The 22,304-nt window shown below is 39.4% G+C and overlaps 1 long non-coding RNA gene across 1 annotated transcript; it reads right to left on the bottom strand.

Moving 5' to 3' along the window:
- Window positions 1–16,902: 16,902 nt before the first annotated feature.
- LOC149750865 (uncharacterized) lies at window positions 16,903–19,406 on the bottom strand. Its single transcript, XR_016398999.1, has 2 exons — window positions 19,212–19,406; window positions 16,903–18,619 (listed from the first exon to the last, which is right to left on the bottom strand). It is a non-coding gene; the product is annotated as an uncharacterized LOC149750865 (long non-coding RNA).
- Window positions 19,407–22,304: the final 2,898 nt, after the last annotated feature.

The following is a 22,304-nucleotide window of genomic DNA, read 5'->3' as shown; positions in this document are numbered from 1 at the left end:
CAATATTTACTGGACATAGACATGGAAATATGTATTTGGTTGATTTAGATCAAATACTCATGAAAAACATGGACTGTTTGGTAGCTATGAAAACCAAAAACAGTGAAGCTAGCTGGTTATGGCATCGAAAATTAGCTCATGCAAGCATGGACTTAATTTCAAAACTTATTCGAAAAGAACTTGTTTTCGGCTTGCCAAAATTATCATTTGAAAAGAATAAAATCTACTCTGCATGTCAACTAGGAAAACAGACCAGAACTTCTTTCAAATCTAAAATTATTGTCTCCACAAATAGACCTTTAGAGCTTCTGCATATGGACTTATTTGGACCAACTAGAACTGCAAGTCTAGGTGGAAAACTTTATAGCTTTGTTATTGTGGATGATTTTTCTAGATACACATGGGTTTTATTTTTGGCACACAAAAGTGAAGCATTTTCAGCTTTCACCAAACTGTATAAAAAGATTTCAAATGAACATGGATTGCAAACTATCAAGATTGTTGACCCCCTAATGGATTTTGATGAATACAAAACACTAGAGTTTAATTCCATTTATCTTAATAATTTACTTGAGGATTTCAGGTGATTAACTAAGAATATTGTTAAGAAATGTCTAGGCAAGTTTCCATATTTTTCAAGAATTTATTGAAGAATTTTTGAGTTGAAGAAAACAGATCAGGGACAGCCGAGACGTCTCCGGGTCGTCTCAGAGACGTCTCTGGCACAAACAGGAAGAATTGGCACGTCTGGAGACGTCCCCGGCACCTGGCGAGGCGTCTCGTAGGGTCGGAGTCGACTCCCGACACTGCGGAGTCGACTCTCTCAGAGGCGGCAGAAAGGCCGATTTCAAGGGATGCGCGCGAGTCGTCTCCACAGGAAGCGGAGTCGTCCCCGCAAGTAAAAAGCAGACTTCCCGAGTCGTCCCCAGAGAGTGCGGAGTCGACTCTCTCAGGATATTCCAGAGGGTGTGTTTTTCGTTGACAGAACTGCCGAGACGTCCCCTGAAAGAGCGGAGTCGACTCTCTCAGAGAATTCCAGAGGACATATTTTTCAGAGATAAAACAGCGGAGTCGTCCCCGAGGCAGCGGAGTCGTCCCCATGCAAAAAGCGTAAACATCCCGAGACGTCCCCGTAAAGTGCCGAGCCGACTCTTTCAGAAAAACAGAAAAACAAGAAGTCAAAGAGTCCTTCTGCGGAGTCATCCCCGTAAAGCGCAGAGTCGACCCCAAACAACGTCAAAAGAAAGTTTATACAGCCGAGACGTCTCGCGTTGAAGCGGAGACGTCTCCGGAGCGCCTGGGACGCGACTGACACACTTTTTCAGGTTTGTTTGAATTTCAAACTTCCATATCTTTGTGTCTAACGGCTATATTTGCTTTTTGGTCTATAAAAGGGAGCTCTTGAGTGCCTTCCTATAACTTCTCACCAACCCAACACAAGATCATTCAAGAGAGAAGAAAGAAAAAGAGGTTCAAGGGAGTTAGAGCTTTCAAGAGGAGAAATCAAGTGCATTCAAGTTTTCCCAACTGATTTCGTGCTCAACCACTCGCTCCCACTTGGCATTCAAAGCTCACATTCAAGCCAACGCGATCCACATCGGAAGAACCATCATTCCCCAAGCTTCCAACGGCCAAAAGGGTTCTTCCGGGTTTTAATATTTCTCATTTCTATATTCGCTTCATTAAGAGCTTTTAAATCCTTGTAAAACTTTTCATTATTGTGCTTGTTCCAGTCAAGGGACTTGGAACAAGGGAAAGGCATCCCAAGCCTAGGTGAAATTAGGGGATTGTAGGGTTCATTGTTAGCCCGGAGTAAAACAACGAGTTGGGTAGTGCACTCGCAAAACTACCGGACTGTAATCTTGGATTATAGTGGAAATTCCCAAAGGTGCTTTGGGGAGTGGATGTAGGAGCAGTGGAAGCTCCGAACCACTATAAAACCTTGTGTTTGCGATTGACTGTTCTCATACCTCTATCTTTACTCTAGTTCATACATTTGTGTGTTTTATTTTTAATTAGACAAAAAGTTTTAAAACACCTAATTCACCCCCCTCTTGGGTGACCATCTCTGGGCAACAAGTGGTATCAGAGCAGGTGCTCTGTGTATTTCTTGAAGACCTAACCGTCTTAGCCAAAGATCTAGATGGCAACACCCTTCAATAATATTCCTGCTGAGGGGCAGGCAACCAATAGACCTCCACTCTTCAATGGGACAAATTATACCTATTGGAAGACTAGAATGAGGATTTTTATTCAAGCACAAGATTATGCCTTGTGGAGGGTTATAATCAAGGGACCACATGAACCATCTCACATGGTTAATGGCATTCAAGTTCCCAAACCTGAGGAGGATTGGGATGAGAATGATAATAGGATGGTTCAACTCAACGCTAGAGCCATGAACTCATTATTCTGTGCTCTAGATGTGAATGAGTTCAATAGAGTTTCCACCTGTAATTCCGCCAAGAAAATATGGGATAGGCTTGAAGTTACCCACGAGGGTACAAATCAAGTCAAAGAGTCTAAAGTGAACATTCTAGTTCACAAATATGAGTTATTTAAGATGGAACCCAATGAAACCATTTCATGCATGTTCACACGCTTCACGGACATAATAAATGGTCTAAAGAATTTAGGTAAATCTTACACTAACCCAGAACTTGTGAGTAAAATTCTCAGGTCTTTGCCAAAAGCATGGGAAGCGAAGGTCACGGCGATCGTAGAAGCCAAGACCTCAACACATTGGGGCTTGAACAACTATTGGGCTCATTGATGACGCATGAGCTCACAATGAAGCAACATGAAGAAGATTTGCCAAAGAAGAAGACAATCGCACTCAAGGCTACTTCGAGTGTGTGTGAAGAAGAAAGTAGTGAGAGTGAAGAAGAAAGCGAAGATGAGGATTTGGATTTAATAGTAAGGAAGTTTAAGAAATTCATGAGAAGAAAGAAACCCTTCCCAAGAAAGAAGTTTGGAGGGAGAAATGATTGGGAAAAGGAAAAAGAAAAGGAAAGAGACCCAATCATATGTTATGATTGCAAAAGACCGGGACACATCCGTTCCGAATGCCCTCAATAGAAGAAGCACTTTGGAAAGAAGAAGAAGAAGGCATTGAAAGCAATGTGGGATGATAGTGACACATCCTCCTCCGAGGAAGAGAAGGAAGAGACCGCCAACTTGTGCTTCATGGCATTCGAAGACGATGAGGTATGTCAAAGCTCAACTACAAATTTTACATTAGAAGAGTTATATGAAGCTTTTCAAGAACTCATGAGTGATTGTAGTATGCTAGGAGCAAAGAATAAAGAATTAAAAGCCTCCAATCAAAGACTAAAGGATGATATTAAAAACCTATTGATTGAGAAGGAGAGCGTTAAAAATGTTAACACCATTGACCTAGAAAATGAAAATTCAAAACTTAGCATTGAAAATGAAATGGCAAAAACACTAATTAAGGAATTGAATCTAAAAGTAAAATCCTTACTCAATTGTAATGCCTCACTTGCACAAAATGTTGAAACCCTTAAAAATGATAAGGAAGAATTGGCTAAAGAAAATTTGGTTCTTAAAAATGAGGTATATAAGTACAAACCAATTGTGGAGAAATTTACACAAAGCTCTGAAAAATTAAATTTTATTCTATCAAATCAAAGAGCTGTTTTTAATAAAGCCGGATTAGGATATAAAACTAGCAAACAACAAAAGTATCTAAAGAATTTCTTTGTGAAAGCAAAAGATGTCAAAACTGAAAAACCTACATGCTTTCATTGTGGAAAAAGTGGACATAAAGCCTATTCTTGTATTCAAAGAAAGATTCAAACTAACAAGAGTACATTTGTAAAAGATAAAAACACAACTAAAGTATGGGTGCCCAAGGGAACAAACTACACTAACCAAGAAGGACCCAAGAAAACTTAGGTACCTAAGAGCTTCACATGATTATTTCGCAGGTATGCCTTGCAGCCGGGAATAAAAAGAGAATGTGGTATCTTGATAGTGGTTGCTCAAGGCATATGACCGGTGACAAGAGTCTCTTCGTCACCTTGAAATCAAAAGAAGGAAGAGTAGTCACATTTGGAGACAATGCTAAAGGTCAAATCATTGGTGTTGGTAAAATCTCCATATCACCCTCCTCATTTATTGACAATGTATTGTTAGTTAATGGACTAAAACATAATTTATTAAGTATAAGTCAATTTTGTGACAAGGGCTTTAAAGTGTCATTTGAATCTTCACTATGCATAATTAGTAGTCCAGTTGACAATGAGATCATACTTACAGGACATAGGCATGGAAATGTTTACATGGTAGACCTTGATGATCTCACCATGAAGGATGGCCAATGTCTTGTAGCCATGGATCCCAAAGTCAATGAGACTAGTTGGTTATGGCATCGTAGGTTAGGGCATGCTAGCATGGATTTAATTTCTAAATTGATTACAAAAGATCTAGTCAAAGGACTATCAAAAATAAACTTTGAAAAGAACAAAATTTGTGCTGCATGTCAACTAGGGAAACAAATAAGAAGTTCTTTCAAGTCTAAGAACATAGTCTCAACATCAAAACCCCTAGAACTAATTCACATGGATTTGTTTGGACCCACTAGAACTGCTAGTCTTAGGGGTAAGAAATTTGGTCTTGTAATTGTTGATGATTTTTCACGTTTTACATGGGTTTCATTTCTTGCACATAAAGATGAGTCCTTTCCCGCTTTTATCAAGTTTCATAATAAGGTTTCGAATGAACTCAATCTTAAACTAAAAGCAATTAGGAGTGATCATGGTACCGAGTTTGAAAATCAGCATTTTGAAAAGTTTTGTGAAGAAAACGGTATCAATCACAATTTCTCGGCACCTAGGACACCCCAACAAAATGGGGTGGTAGAAAGGAAGAATCGCACACTAGCAGACATGGCTCGTACCATGTTGTGCGAATCGGATCTACCAAAGTACTTTTGGGCTGAAGTAATAAATACTGCTTGTCATATTTTAAACCGTGCTTTAGTTAGATCTATCTTAAAGAAAACGCCTTATGAGTTAATGAAAAATAAGAAGCCCAATATAAGCTATTTTCATGTTTTCGGTTGTCGCTGCTTTATTTTAAATAATGGGAAGGACAATCTAAGTAAATTTAGTACTAGATCAGATGAGGGGATCTTCTCAGGTTATTCTTCATCTAGTAGAGCATACAGGGTCTTCAACAAGAGAACTCTCGTTGTTGAAGAATCCATTCATGTTGTTTTTGATGAAGCTAATGGAGATTCTTCTAGAAAAGAAGAAGATAGTGATGCAGGTATACTTGAAGACAGAATGAAGGAGTTTTCCATACAAGACAAACAACTTGAAGATGAAGTCAAAGAAGATACAATTCAGCAAGATGAAGAAGATCAACCCCAAGCAAGAAATCAAGATCTTCCTAAGGAATGGAGGTATGCACACGGTCACCCAAGGGATCTAATCCTTGGTGATCCTTCACAAGGGGTAAGGACAAGATCCTCTCTAAGAAATACTAGTAATTATCTTACTTTCGTTTCACAAATAGAGCCTAAATCACTAGAGGAAGCCGAAAAGGATGAAAATTGGATAAATGCTATGCAAGAGGAATTAAATCAATTTGAAAGAAATCAAGTTTGGACTCTAATGAAAAGACCCCCTAATGTTTCAATTATAGGCACCAAGTGGGTATATAGAAATAAACTAGATGAAGATGGAATAGTTATAAGAAACAAAGCTAGACTAGTTGCCAAAGGCTATAATCAGGAGGAAGGAATAGATTTTGATGAAACTTTTGCTCCTGTTGCTAGGTTAGAAGCTATTAGACTACTTTTGGCATATGCATGCTTCATGAATTTTAAACTCTATCAAATGGATGTAAAAAGTGCCTTTTTAAATGGTTATATAATGGAGAAAGTTTATGTAGGACAACCTCCAGGTTTTGAAAACCACTTACATCCAGATTACGTTTATAAATTGCATAAAGCATTGTATGGACTTAAGCAAGCCCCTAGGGCATGGTATGAAAGATTAAGTAATTTCCTAATTGAAAATAAATTTAAGAGAGGAAATGTAGACAAAACCCTCTTCATTAAAAGAAAAGGGAATGACTTATTGCTTGTGCAAATTTATGTGGATGATATAATTTTTGGTGCTACTAATGATAGTCTTTGTCAAGAGTTTGCCAAGCTTATGCAGGGAGAATTTGAAATGAGCATGATGGGTGAGCTCAACTTCTTCCTTGGGCTACAAATAAAACAATCAGAGGAAGGCATCTTCATCAGTCAGTCCAAATATATCAAGGAAATGTTGGAAAAATTCAAGATGAAGGATGCAAAGGAAATCAGCACACCCATGGGCTCAAGTTGCACACACCCATGGGCTCAAGTTGCAAGCTTGACAAAGATGAAAAAGGTAAAAGTATAGACTGCAAATTGTACAGAGGTATGATAGGCTCTTTACTTTACCTTACTGCTAGTAGGCCAGATATATTATTCAGTGTTTGCGTGTGTGCTAGATACCAAGCATGTCCTAAGGAATCACACTTGCAAGCTGTTAAAAGAATTTTCAGATATCTAGTAGGGACATCTAATGTAGGCTTATGGTATTCTAAGCAATCTGACATAAATTTAATTGCTTATTCCGATGCTGACTTTGCCGGGTGCAAACTCGACAGAAAAAGCACAAGTGGCACATGTCAATTCTTGGGTGCTAATTTAGTTTCTTGGTTTAGCAAGAAACAGAATTCAGTGGCCTTATCCACAGCTGAGGCTGAATACATTGCAGCTGGGAGCTGTTGTGCCCAAGTGCTTTGGATTAAGCAACAACTCGAAGACTTCGGTATCAAAATGGACAACATACCAGTTAGATGTGATAATACAAGTGCAATTAATTTAACAAAGAATCCTGTCCAACACTCTAAATCAAAACACATAGAAATTAGGCATCACTTTATAAGAGATCATGTGCTGAAAAATGATGTGATGATTGAGTATGTATGTACTGAAAATCAATTGGCCGATATCTTTACAAAGCCCCTTTGTAAAGATAGGTTCAACTTCTTAAGGAATGCTTTGTGCTTATTTGATCCTAGCAAATAAATTGAACTTGTAATGTAATGCTTTGCTACTCAAGCTAGTAATCCACCACAAGGTCAGAAATAGCAAACCTAGCATCTATTAAGTGAAAGCATAAATCTATCTAAGTTAAATGACGAATTGTTTGACTTTCCGGAGGATGGTTACCCTCCCTTGGACTCTTCATGGAGATATTTTCAGAGCCTATTTCATAGGTATTCGAAATTTGGTCAAACATTCCTCATTTCAATATTAATAATTCAAAAATCATTATCAAACTTTTATAGGGTGTATTATTAAAGGGGAGGATCACAAACAAACTCACTCTATATTCACCAAAAGAAATCATGTTGATTAGTGTGGTTAAATAAAATAAATTGGGAAAAGATAGAAATCATTCAGAAAATTTTCAGTGCCGGAGACGTCTCTGGCAAATCACAGAGACGTCCCCCCGGCGAGACGTCTCGCGCTAGTCGTGGAGACGTCTCGGGGACCGAACGAGGGTTTTTAAAATAGGTGAAACAGCTCGAGCCGACCCGAGCTATCTACTTTCGTCCCCGACAAAAACAAAAAACCCTAGCCTCCGTTTGCTCTCCACCTCAAACCGAACCAAAATCTCCCCATTTCCCTAGGGTTTTCGATTCATGGCACCTAAGAGAGCTAGGAGAACGGGTGGGAGGCGTCCTAGGGTAGCGACCGACGGCAAGGAACGGAGGGAAGAGCCTTCCGCGCCATCTCCTCCGGTTGCTCCGCCAACCACGACCCTTTCCTGTGCAAATCGCACAGTAACCACTGGTAGGTACATCGACTTTCAGTTTCTAGCAAATGAGGGGTTCTCTATTGGAGAGAGACTCCGGGCCCAAGATTGGAAATACCTTTGTACCCTAAATACATCAACCTATCCCGGCCTAGTTAGGGAAATGTTTAGCAACATGGCCTTAGGGGACTCGGGGTACACTGGATATGTCCGAGGGACATTGATAAAGATTAATGAGGATGTTCTATCTAGTGTATTACAAATTCCTAAATATGGTGAGGCTCCGACCTCACACCCTCAAAGGGAAATTTCCCTAAACTTAGTTTTAGGACGAGAGGACTGCGGCCCTCTTGATGTGGTTAACTCCCAAGACCTCAATGCCGAGATGAGATTACTCTTGAGCATTGTTAACCGGGTCCTATTCCCAAAAACCGGCCGCTTCGATTTCGTTTCGGAGTGAGATTTAGTTATCATGCACCACATCTTACTAGGGATCCCCCTAAACCTCCCTAGACTTATGTTAAACTACATCTCTATATGTCATAGGTATTCTAGGTTTAGCATACCATATGGGATGATTTTCACTTTACTATTCAAACACTTCAAAGTTTCCATTCCTGAAAATGAGCCTGCAAAACCCTTAAGAAACACCGACTACTGCAATGAAAGTACAATGCATAGAATGGAGTTTCACAAGGTAGATGGATCATGGGTTAAGGTACCAAAAAGAAAATCTCAAATTCTAGAGCCTGAGATCCCACATCAGGAGCCAGACCACCACTCTCCTCCACATAGCCATATGGGCTTTCCTGATGTACCCTCCAGCTCAGCTGGACCTTCCACATCCATGCCTCCTCCTCCTCCAGTCAGTGGATCCTTCTCCCTGTCAGATGAACAGATGCACACTCTAGCATCTGTGATATGCCAGCAGATGAGAGAGGAGATGAGATCGTTGATCACTGCTGAGTTGGCTCCTCTTCATACCTCACATGAAGGGCTTCTACAAGAATTGAAGGAAATCAAAACTCAGGTAGAAGCTACAGCATCAGAGTTGGTTCATGTGGGTACCCTCCAAACTATACGATCAATTGAGCTACAGGAGAAATTGAAGATCATATCAGATGGTCTTCAAGAGTTGACGAGCCCTGGAGGCAATTTGGGCACCGTGGCTGCCCAACTTAAAGGAAAAATTGAAAGGGCAAGTCTCGAGTTTGAAGCACTAGTAGCAGCCTTCCATCAATCTCAAGGAGATCAGTTCAAAACTCTACTGGACTCAATAAATGCATTTATAGAGGCAGCTGCTAGGGCTATTGAACAACGTCGCCGATGAGGGACATTTTGTAAAAAATCTAGGGTTCATCTGTTTTGTAAAACCCTAGGCTCATTTTGAAACTTCTTTTGTATTAGGAATCAATACTTGTAATGATTTCCTCTCTTAACTTTGTAATGACTTCAAATGATTGCAATGATATATGAATGTCATACAATTCCTTTGAAACTTTGTGTATGTGATTCTGTGATGTGCCATAAAAATCTCATAACATACCTTAAGTGTTCAAACTTGACACAACTTATCAATGCATATAAAACAGGGGGAGCACATCTTGTAATAACTATTTTAAACAAACAAAAGGGTCTGAAATGAATTCCAAAACAAAGGGGAAGTGAAATGAATGCTGCATTCATTAATAGACATAACTTGGACAGCGGGAGCATAACTTGAATATCCTTAAGTGAATCATGGTAACATGCTGAATTCCACTAGAAATTGTGTTTTAAGTACCTAAGAATAATTTGTCCCCTTCATTGTTGATGACAAAAAGGGGGAGTAGATATATAGAACCTATATATGGAGTATATGAAGTATATGGAGTAGAACCTAAATATGGAATGCAAAATTTACACTCATACTTAAAAGTTGAATTAGAAAAGACAAAATTAAAGAATATTGGCTGTAAGATAATTGCCCTTCTGGAAAAGAAAGGGGGAGTCAAAAAGTACTTAGCCTTCAATTGTCTTTAGCATCAATACTTCATTAATTTACATTTTAACTTGATTCAAATTCAGTTGATATACCAAAATTGCTCAAGAGCTACTAAGACCGATACTTATGCATAAGGGAAAAATTGAAAATTGACTATTTTGAATTATGCACACTGTATCTAGCTCTAACCAAAACACAATACTTGTACATCTGATCAAATACTGTGTATATGTTTAAATTTCGAATTTTGCATATACTCAGTATTTTGTCATCATCAAAAAGGGAGAGATTGTTGACCCCCTAATGGATTTTGATGAATACAAAACACTAGAGTTTAATTCCATTTATCTTAACAATTTACTTGAGAATTTCAGGTGATTAACTAAGAATATTGTTAAGAAATGTCTAGGCAAGTTCCCATATTTTTCAAGAATTTATTGAAGAATTTTTGAGTTGAAGAAAACAGATCAGGGACAGCCGAGACGTCTCCGGGTCGTCTCAGAGACGTCTCTGGCACAAACAGGAAGAATTGGCACGTCTGGAGACGTCCCCGGCACCTGGCGAGGCGTCTCGCAGGGTCGGAGTCGACTCCCGACACTGCGGAGTCGACTCTCTCAGAGGCGGCAGAAAGGCCGATTTCAAGGGATGCGCGCGAGTCGTCTCCACAGGAAGCGGAGTCGTCCCCGCAAGTAAAAAGCAGACTTCTCGAGTCATCCCCAGAGAGTGCGGAGTCGACTCTCTCAGGGTATTCCAGAGGGTGTGTTTTTCGTTGACAGAACTGCCGAGACGTCCCCTAAAAGAGCGGAGTCGACTCTCTCAGAGAATTTCAGAGGACATATTTTTCAGAGATAAAACAGCGGAGTCGTCCCCGAGGCAGCGGAGTCGTCCCCATGCAAAAAGCGTAAACATCCCGAGACGTCCCCGTAAAGTGCCGAGCCGACTCTCTCAGAAAAATAGAAAAACAAGAAGTCAAAGAGTCCTTCTGCGGAGTCGTCCCCGTAAAGCGCAGAGTCGACCCCAAACAACGTCAAAAGAAAGTTTATACAGCCGAGACGTCTCGCGTTGAAGCGGAGACGTCTCCGGAGCGCCTGGGACGCGACTGACACACTTTTTCAGGTTTGTTTGAATTTCAAACTTCCATATCTTTGTGTCTAACGGCTATATTTGCTTTTTGGTCTATAAAAGGAAGCTCTTGAGTGCCTTCCTATAACTTCTCACCAACCCAACACAAGATCATTCAAGAGAGAAGAAAGAAAAAGAGGTTCAAGGGAGTTAGAGCTTTCAAGAGGAGAAATCAAGTGCATTCAAGTTTTCCCAACTGATTTCGTGCTCAACCACTCACTCCCACTTGGCATTCAAAGCTCACATTCAAGCCAACGCGATCCACATCGGAAGAACCATCATTCCCCAAGCTTCCAACGGCCAAAAGGGTTCTTCCGGGTTTTAATATTTCTCATTTCTATATTCGCTTCATTAAAAGCTTTTAAATCCTTGTAAAACTTTTCATTATTGTGCTTGTTCCAGTCAAGGGACTTGGAACAAGGGAAAGGCATCCCAAGCCTAAGTGAAATTGGGGGATTGTAGGGATCGTTGTTAGCCCGGAGTAAAACAACGAGTTGGGTAGTGCACTCGCAAAACTACCAGACTGTAATCTTGGATTATAGTGGAAATTCCCAAAGGTGCTTTGGAGAGTGGATGTAGGTGCAGTGGAAGCTCCGAACCACTATAAAACCTTGTGTTTGCGATTGACTGTTCTCATACCTCTATCTTTACTCTAGTTCATACATTTGTGTGTTTTATTTTTAATTAGACAAAAAGTTTTAAAACACCCAATTCACCCCCCTCTTGGGTGACCATCTCTGGGCAACAAAGATTAGAAGTGATCATGGAACTGAATTTGAAAATCATGACTTTAAAAATTTCTGCACTGAAAATGGTATTGATCGTAACTTTTTTGCACCAAGAACACCACAACAAAATAGTGTTATAGAGAGAAAGAATAGAACTCTTACTGAAATGGTTAGGACAATGTTATGTGAAAATAACTTACCTAAGTATTTTTGGGCTGAAGCCATAAATACAGCTTGTCATGTTCTTAATAGAGTTACTATTAGGTCAATTCTAAAGAAAATTCCTTATGAACTTTTGAAAAATAAGAAACCAAATCTTTCATACTTTCATGTTTTTGGTTGCAATTGTTTTGTTCTAAATAATGGTAAGGACAACTTGGGAAAGTTTGATTCAAAATCAGATGAAGCTATTTTTCTTGGATATTCTTCATCAAGCAAAGCATATACAATATTTAACAAGAGAACGCTAGTCGTAGAAGAGTCAATACATGTTATCTTTGATGAATCTAATGATCCTTCTTCAAGAAAGAATGTAGATCTCGACAATGATGCAGAAGAACTCAACAAGCAAATCAAAGAATTAACCCTAAAGGATGTTTCTGCATCTAAAAATTCAGAGCATGATAAAAATCAAGGAGAAGAAGATAAAATGCTTAAAAGTAAAACTAATCTACCAAAAGAATGGAGGTATGCACATAGTCATCCTAGAGACTTAATAATTGGTGATCCTTCACAAGGCATTAGGGCTAGATCTTATATTAGAGAAGTTTGTAATCATCTTGTATTTGTTTCTCAAATAGAACCAAAATCTTTTGAAGAAGCTGAAAAAGATAACAATTGGTTAATGGCAATGCAGGAAGAACTGAATCAATTTGAAAGAAACAATGTTTGGAATTTGGTTAGAAGGCCTGAAAATATTTCTGTAATTGGAACAAAATGGGTTTTCAGAAATAAATTAAATGAAGATGGAATTGTAATTAGAAATAAGGCTAGATTAGTTGCTAAAGGATATAATCAAGAAGAAAAAATTGATTTTAATGAAACTTTTGCACCTGTAGCTAGACTTGAAGTTATTAGGCTATTACTTGCATTTGCATGTTTCATGGATTTTAAATTATTTCGGATGGATGTCAAAAGTGCATTTCTAAATGGTTTCATGACTAAAAAAGTTTATGTAGAACAACTACCTGGATTTGAAAATCATAAACTTCCAGATCATGTTTTTAAACTGAACAAAGCACTTTATGGCTTGAAGCAAGCTCCTAGAGCTTGGTATGATAGATTAAGCAACTTTTTGATAAAGAGTAATTTTTCAAGAGGAAATATTGATAAATGTCACGACCCCCGCCCCGTTCCCGGCGGGCCGCCGCGACGGTCCTAGGGTGCGGGTAGGCATAAGGCCACCAGCCACCACGTAGAACCCTACTACCTATCAATCATCAATAAATCTTGAAAAATTTGGCATGATACATGCACAAAATGATCACTTTTTCTATAGTGACCTGTCAGGATTATCTCAATACATACAACAACACTACCTGTCAGAGCAGCAATCACATAATCTGTCACATAATAAACCTGGACAATATATAGCAATACATCATCTCAGGCATATAACTCATCTGCACACATATATATATACCTGCTTCCTAATCCATCCATGGTCAAACCATATCCACAACAGGATCTATGACTGTAACTATGCACTATATACAATAGAAGGTTTATAATACACCAAAAGGTATAAACCACTATCTACATTATACTATACTATGGAGCGGCACAGCTAGCAGGCAACCACTAATCCTGCTCCTCTCTATACAATACCTGCCCTGCAATCAAAAATATCAAACTGGGGAGTGAGTATATGAATACTCAGTGAGTGGAGTAGAGAGTACTATGCACATGAGACAGAATATAATCATGGCTCGAGATGAAATCTCAAGATCAATAACAAGATGAACATGATCTCAACATAGAGAATATGGAGTAAATCATCAATATCACCACAATCAATATCAACTCATCTGAAGCATATATGGAATAATCAAGTAAACATATATGCTACTCATGAATATGCTCAACAGATCATAATGCTGGAACATACAAATCAGGTGTCAATATGCTGAAATCATCACTAGACAGCTGTCGGGAGGTGGGTTTTACGCCCCAGGCGAACCAGCAACAACTCCCTACTGCCATATGCATATATCGAATATGACACCACACCAATATGTAAATCATCACTAGACAGCTGTCGGGAGGTGGGTTTTACGCCCCAGGCGAACCAGCAACAACTCCCCACTATCACATGCATATGCAGGATAAGACACCATATCGATAATGTAAATGCTAGACAGCTATCGGGAGATGGGTTTTACGCCCCAGGCGAACCAGCAACAACTCCCCACTGTCACATGCATATGCAGGATAAGATACCACACTGATCATGTAAATGCTGGCCAGTATCCAGAACAGAAATCCATCTCACATCTACATACTAAACGGCACCTCGCGGGAATTCTACATCCGCGGAAAGCCATACTGCACCTCGCGGGGTCTTACTATGCCCGGCGGCAAGCAGAATATAAGTCGTAGGACCGGCCGATCCTACGCCTAGGGCCGTGTCCCCCCCTAGGAAGGGACTGGGCTCCGCCCACCCAGAAGGCTACTATGTGCACAAAGGCCGATGTTCAACCCCCATCGACTATAGGTGTCCTGCAGATACTGCCAAGCCATGCATAAATGCCATAATGCACCCTCCCAATACTCTACTAAAAAGGAGTATAATCAAGATTACCACTCACTCGATCATGACCCAATCATAAACTAACATCAGGGTTGGGAGTGAGGGTCAAGGAAGTGCAATACAACTCAATATACCACTAAAAAGGCTCTACAAATCTTTGAAATAGAGGAAATGAAATCAATTTACAAAAGAAGTCATTTCACAATTCAGAATCAATTTAATTACTCATCAACCCCTCGTAATTCCTCTCAATGCTCCCTCAAATGCATGTACAGAATAATCAAGCATGGAGAATCAAAATATAGAGGAATCTACTACAATATCAATCAATATGCTCAAGTGGAATCAATTCACACTTGGCGACATTTATGAAAATGAATAAGGAATGTGCTCATGGTGCAAAGTACAAACTCCCACTCACCTGTCAATCCGGCACAGCCCTGATACGCCTCCAAAAATCTACAGCAGGCAGTGGGGAACTTCTTCCTCTTGTTTTCTAGCTTCTTGCCCAACTGTGACATGCATTTACAATACATTTAGTCTTGTATCAAGGGCTATAATCTACGTGCCAATTATAACATAGGGAACTTTAATTGATTCAACTCCCCTGTTCCCTGAATCTCTTCTTTTCTTTCTTCTTTTTCTTTTTAATTAATTAACTCACCATTTATGTGTATTAGGGACTCCCTTGCATGAGTACAAGGTCCCTTTTAGCTTGATCTAGGCTTAATACCCTATTATAGCATGAAATCCCCTATTTTCCACCCGGATGAACAGTAACCCGAACTGACAGTGGGTTACTTCATCCCGGTTTTGATCCACTTTCAGGACTCCAAAATTGATGAAATTTTTACCTAACATTCTACACTCATAGAGGATTCCAAAGAGATAACATGCATCATCATCGGAGGCCGTTTGACCCCCTAAATAATTCGCCGAAGTTGGGACTTCGACACAGTTTTTCCGTAGTGCCGGAAAAATTTGTCAAAATCTGATTCTTCCTCTTTTAACCGCCTCTACAACCCTTATCCGACCTCTCTAGACTATATCCACCCTTTGTATAGCCTAATGTCATCAAAAGACTAGATAGGGATGGATATTTACCTTTTTCTTTTTGGAAATTGAGGTCCTTGCGTAGAGGGGAAGGAGATCTACGTTTTTCCCTTCAGCTGGAAGTGCAACCGGGATCCCTTTCCTCCTTGAATCCCCTTCCTCTTCTTCTTTCTTCTTCTTCTTCTTCTCTTTTTCTTTCTTTCTTTCCTCTGTTTCACGCCTGAGAACCCCCTCCCTCTTTCTCTCGGTTTCACCAGCTCAAACCCTCCAATTAAATCACATCAAAACACTATTCACCCTTTGTTTAATATTATTAAATTCCCATTTTGCCCCTAACACTTCAACATATCTACCGTTATGCCATTAACTTTTGATTCCTTCCAATTTTACCCTTACCACTTCAATGCATCTACAACTATGCCATTATCTTTTGATTCTTTCCTATTTTACCCCTTATATTAATTTTAAAGGACTATTCTATCCCTTTTTATATAAAAAAAAATTTTGGGGTTGTTACATCCTCCCCCCCTTATATTAAATTCGTCCTCGAATTTAAAAGGGTAAATTACCTGATTACTCAAAGGGGTGACTGTATCTGCTCTTGCATCAGAACAGGGCAGTCTCCGTATCATCTTTTCAGTCTCCTCCAGAAATCTCTGAGGATCTTCACCTTCTTCCCCCTTAAACTCCGGGGTTCTGAGCCTCAGAAATTCCTGTACAGTAATCCCCTCATCATCTAGAGCTCGCCTGGCCAAACTTCTTGGCACACGTACAGGAGGTGAGATGGATACTACTGACGGGGCAGGAGGTTTCCCCCGAGCAATCTGTTCTCTCAGAGCCTGATTCTTCGTCAGTAACTGTTCCATCAATGCATCTCTATTTCCTACCTCCCCTTGATCATCAACTCTCCGCCTGTCTGCAGGAGGAGATTTTTCTCTTTGGGGCTCGATATGTGTGGAACCCGCATCCAATGCTATATCTGGCTCCATCCTCCTTCCAGGACGAGCAGATCCTCTCCTTGGAGGTATTCTTTATATCTTTCTAAAAAAGTCAAAAAGAGAGGATGGTCGTTACACACTGAATCATGATATATTTTACTGAGTTGTAAATGACTCATAAAATAACATACAGAAAAATCCTATGCTCCATAGTATAATCCTATACTTAATCCTGACTCATCCTATTGCTCTGACAGGACTCTTCTTAACCTTTGCTCTGATACCAAGCTTTGTCACGACCCCCGCCCCGTTCCCGGCGGGCCGCCGCGACGGTCCTAGGGTGCGGGTAGGCATAAGGCCACCAGCCACCACGTAGAACCCTACTACCTATCAATCATCAATAAATCTTGAAAAATTTGGCATGATACATGCACAAAATGATCACTTTTTCTATAGTGACCTGTCAGGATTATCTCAATACATACAACAACACTACCTGTCAGAGCAGCAATCACATAATCTGTCACATAATAAACCTGGACAATATATAGCAATACATCATCTCAGGCATATAACTCATCTGCACACATATATATATACCTGCTTCCTAATCCATCCATGGTCAAACCATATCCACAACAGGATCTATGACTGTAACTATGCACTATATACAATAGAAGGTTTATAATACACCAAAAGGTATAAACCACTATCTACATTATACTATACTATGGAGCGGCACAGCTAGCAGGCAACCACTAATCCTGCTCCTCTCTATACAATACCTGCCCTGCAATCAAAAATATCAAACTGGGGAGTGAGTATATGAATACTCAGTGAGTGGAGTAGAGAGTACTATGCACATGAGACAGAATATAATCATGGCTCGAGATGAAATCTCAAGATCAATAACAAGATGAACATGATCTCAACATAGAGAATATGGAGTAAATCATCAATATCACCACAATCAATATCAACTCATCTGAAGCATATATGGAATAATCAAGTAAACATATATGCTACTCATGAATATGCTCAACAGATCATAATGCTGGAACATACAAATCAGGTGTCAATATGCTGAAATCATCACTAGACAGCTGTCGGGAGGTGGGTTTTACGCCCCAGGCGAACCAGCAACAACTCCCTACTGCCATATGCATATATCGAATATGACACCACACCAATATGTAAATCATCACTAGACAGCTGTCGGGAGGTGGGTTTTACGCCCCAGGCGAACCAGCAACAACTCCCCACTATCACATGCATATGCAGGATAAGACACCATATCGATAATGTAAATGCTAGACAGCTATCGGGAGATGGGTTTTACGCCCCAGGCGAACCAGCAACAACTCCCCACTGTCACATGCATATGCAGGATAAGATACCACACTGATCATGTAAATGCTGGCCAGTATCCAGAACAGAAATCCATCTCACATCTACATACTAAACGGCACCTCGCGGGAATTCTACATCCGCGGAAAGCCATACTGCACCTCGCGGGGTCTTACTATGCCCGGCGGCAAGCAGAATATAAGTCGTAGGACCGGCCGATCCTACGCCTAGGGCCGTGTCCCCCCCTAGGAAGGGACTGGGCTCCGCCCACCCAGAAGGCTACTATGTGCACAAAGGCCGATGTTCAACCCCCATCGACTATAGGTGTCCTGCAGATACTGCCAAGCCATGCATAAATGCCATAATGCACCCTCCCAATACTCTACTAAAAAGGAGTATAATCAAGATTACCACTCACTCGATCATGACCCAATCATAAACTAACATCAGGGTTGGGAGTGAGGGTCAAGGAAGTGCAATACAACTCAATATACCACTAAAAAGGCTCTACAAATCTTTGAAATAGAGAAAATGAAATCAATTTACAAAAGAAGTCATTTCACAATTCAGAATCAATTTAATTACTCATCAACCCCTCGTAATTCCTCTCAATGCTCCCTCAAATGCATGTACAGAATAATCAAGCATGGAGAATCAAAATATAGAGGAATCTACTACAATATCAATCAATATGCTCAAGTGGAATCAATTCACACTTGGCGACATTTATGAAAATGAATAAGGAATGTGCTCATGGTGCAAAGTACAAACTCCCACTCACCTGTCAATCCGGCACAGCCCTGATACGCCTCCAAAAATCTACAGCAGGCAGTGGGGAACTTCTTCCTCTTGTTTTCTAGCTTCTTGCCCAACTGTGACATGCATTTACAATACATTTAGTCTTGTATCAAGGGCTATAATCTACGTGCCAATTATAACATAGGGAACTTTAATTGATTCAACTCCCCTGTTCCCTGAATCTCTTCTTTTCTTTCTTCTTTTTCTTTTTAATTAATTAACTCACCATTTATGTGTATTAGGGACTCCCTTGCATGAGTACAAGGTCCCTTTTAGCTTGATCTAGGCTTAATACCCTATTATAGCATGAAATCCCCTATTTTCCACCCGGATGAACAGTAACCCGAACTGACAGTGGGTTACTTCATCCCGGTTTTGATCCACTTTCAGGACTCCAAAATTGATGAAATTTTTACCTAACATTCTACACTCATAGAGGATTCCAAAGAGATAACATGCATCATCATCGGAGGCCGTTTGACCCCCTAAATAATTCGCCGAAGTTGGGACTTCGACACAGTTTTTCCGTAGTGCCGGAAAAATTTGTCAAAATCTGATTCTTCCTCTTTTAACCGCCTCTACAACCCTTATCCGACCTCTCTAGACTATATCCACCCTTTGTATAGCCTAATGTCATCAAAAGACTAGATAGGGATGGATATTTACCTTTTTCTTTTTGGAAATTGAGGTCCTTGCGTAGAGGGGAAGGAGATCTACGTTTTTCCCTTCAGCTGGAAGTGCAACCGGGATCCCTTTCCTCCTTGAATCCCCTTCCTCTTCTTCTTTCTTCTTCTTCTTCTTCTCTTTTTCTTTCTTTCTTTCCTCTGTTTCACGCCTGAGAACCCCCTCCCTCTTTCTCTCGGTTTCACCAGCTCAAACCCTCCAATTAAATCACATCAAAACACTATTCACCCTTTGTTTAATATTATTAAATTCCCATTTTGCCCCTAACACTTCAACATATCTACCGTTATGCCATTAACTTTTGATTCCTTCCAATTTTACCCTTACCACTTCAATGCATCTACAACTATGCCATTATCTTTTGATTCTTTCCTATTTTACCCCTTATATTAATTTTAAAGGACTATTCTATCCCTTTTTATATAAAAAAAAATTTTGGGGTTGTTACAATAAAACTCTGTTTATTAAAAAGAAAAATGCTGATATTCTGATTGTTCAAATATATGTTGATGTTATTATATTTAGTGCTACTAATGAAAGTTTATGTGAAGAATTTGCTAAGCTCATGCAAAGTAAGTTCGAGATGAGTTTGATGGGTGAACTTAACTTCTTTCTTGGACTCCAAATCAAGCAAACAAGAGATAAAATCTTTATCTACCAAAGCAAATACACAAAGGAAATCTTAGAGAAGTTTGGTATGGAAGATTCAAAATCAATAGGTACTCCTATGAGCCTCTCTTGTAAATTAGAAAAAGATGAGCATGGTAAATCCTTTGATTCAAAGCTGTATAGAGGAATGATTGGATCTTTACTTTATCTTACAGAAAGTAGACTTGATATAATGCATAGTGTTTGTATGTGTGCAAGATATCAAGTAAATCCTAAATAATCACACTTAATTGCTGTTAAAAGGATATTAAGATACTTATAAAGGAACACAACATTTAGGTTTATGGTATTCTAAGACATCTACAATTGACTTAATTGGATATTTAGATGTTGATTTGCTAGTTGTAGATTAGATAGAAAAAGTATAAGGGGAACTTGTCAATTTCTTGGAACAAACTTAATCTCTTGGTTTAGCAAGAAGCAAAATTCCGTAGCACTATCTATTGCTGAGGCTGAATATATTGCTGCAGGAAGTTGCTGTGCCCAGATTCTATAGATTAAGCAACAACTTGAGGACTATGGCATAAAACAAAATAAAATTTCTATAAGGTGTGACAACACTAGTGCCATAAATCTGACTAAAAATCCCATACAACACTCAAGATCTAAACATATAGAAATCAGACATCATTTCATAAGAGATCATGCTCAAAATGGGGATATAAAAATAAAATTTATAAATACTGATAAGTAAATTGCTGATATTTTTACTAAACCTCTTCATGAAGAAACCTTTTGTAAATTTAGAGGTGAATTATGTATTTGTGATCCTTTTTCATGACTGATTATGAATGATAAATTGCATATTTTGATTGAATAAATTTTAGTTGATTTGATATATGGTTTACAATTGATTCAAATCATATTTAAAAAGATTTTGTCTCTTGAACAGTCTGAAGAGATGACTCATGTGAATGAGGAGTTGACTCATGTAGTAAGGGATGACTCTTAAGTTAAAAGAGTCGACCCCTAACTTACAGGAGACGACTCTTAAGTTAAAAAAGTCGACCCCTAACTTATAGGAGACGACTCTTAAGTTAAAAGAGTCGACTCCTAATCTACAGGAGATGACTCATAAGTTGAATGAGTCGACTAAAATGGAAACTATTTGAAACAGACTCTAAAAGCTCTCTCTCTCTGAAATGTTAAACCTGAAATGTTTCATACCCCTTAGAGCGCCTTTCTGTCTTCAAACTCTCCGTTAAACAAAAAACTCCAAAATCCTAGAAAACCTTTCTGAGGTTCTGATTGATCTTCCAATGGTGAGAAGAAAGCAACTTATCGGACCAAAGAGGAAGAATATTGCTCCACAAATAGAGAGGAGAACAAAGGCGAGGGCAGAGACAGAAATGAATCCACAAAGGAAAGAAACGCCACCACCTCAACCCGTTACGACCCCTCTGTCACCTCCTTCCTCAGTCTCAAAGCAAGGTCCTCTCTCTATAAGGAATGTCTCTACCGGAAGAAGAGTGGATTTTGAGTTTCTAGAAAAGAAAAACTTCCCATTAGGGTATAATCTAAAGGAGATGGGTTGGAAATATCTATGCTCACTGAATGTGCCAACCTACCCAAACCTAGTACGAGAATTCTACAACAATGCAAGATTTGGATAAGGACAGATCTCGTCCAAGGTAAAAGACATCCCTATCTTGATTATAGAAGAAATTTTAAGAGATGCTCCTCGGATTCCAAATGATGGAGAAAATGGAGATCACCTAGAGAATAGGAACGAAGGGATTAGTACCATTCTCAATAGGAAAATCACAGAAGATTGGACTGAAATTAATGCCAATCAACTGAATGCTGAGATGCGACTACTGCATCACAGATCAACAAAGTGTTCTTCCCGAAGATAGAAAAATTTGATCATGTCTCAGAAAAAGATATACTAATAATGCATCATGTGATACAAGGACTCCCACTGAACCTACCCTGCTTAATGATCAGATACATGGAAGCTCAAGGATAGAGAAAAGGAGCTTCACTTCCTTATGGTATGGTCTTAACTCAAGTCTTCAATTACTTCAATCTGAATCTAGATGGGGAGACCAAGAAGGAACTACTATTTCTGATATCTACAATGATAAATCACTGAAGAGAATGGGATTTGTCAAAACTGAGGGCAAATGGACTCATAAAGGGAAAGGAATTCAAGATGAAAGTGGTCAAGACACTCCAACACCATGTAAAGGTAAAAGAATTCCTACTCAAGCACCTCCAAAAGAGCCTCCAGTCAGTCAACCTCCTCCAATACAAAGGCCATCAGATCCTTCACTCAGACTTGAGAAGTGGCAATTAAAGTTTAGTGGAGATAACATCATAAAGACAATGTCCAATTCTAGAGTCTGTTGGAATTCAGTTATAGATCTCACTGACTTGGTAAAAGAAGTGAAATCTGAACTGCAA

The sequence above is a fragment of the Phoenix dactylifera genome, chromosome 18 (genome assembly GCF_051530095.1).
Source record: "Phoenix dactylifera cultivar Ajwa chromosome 18, Ajwa_hap1_PhDact_Kaust_v1.1, whole genome shotgun sequence".
Taxonomy (NCBI): domain Eukaryota; kingdom Viridiplantae; phylum Streptophyta; class Magnoliopsida; order Arecales; family Arecaceae; genus Phoenix; species Phoenix dactylifera.
Note: the sequence above shows the minus strand (reverse complement) of the source record. Positions and strands in the feature narration are given on the sequence as shown.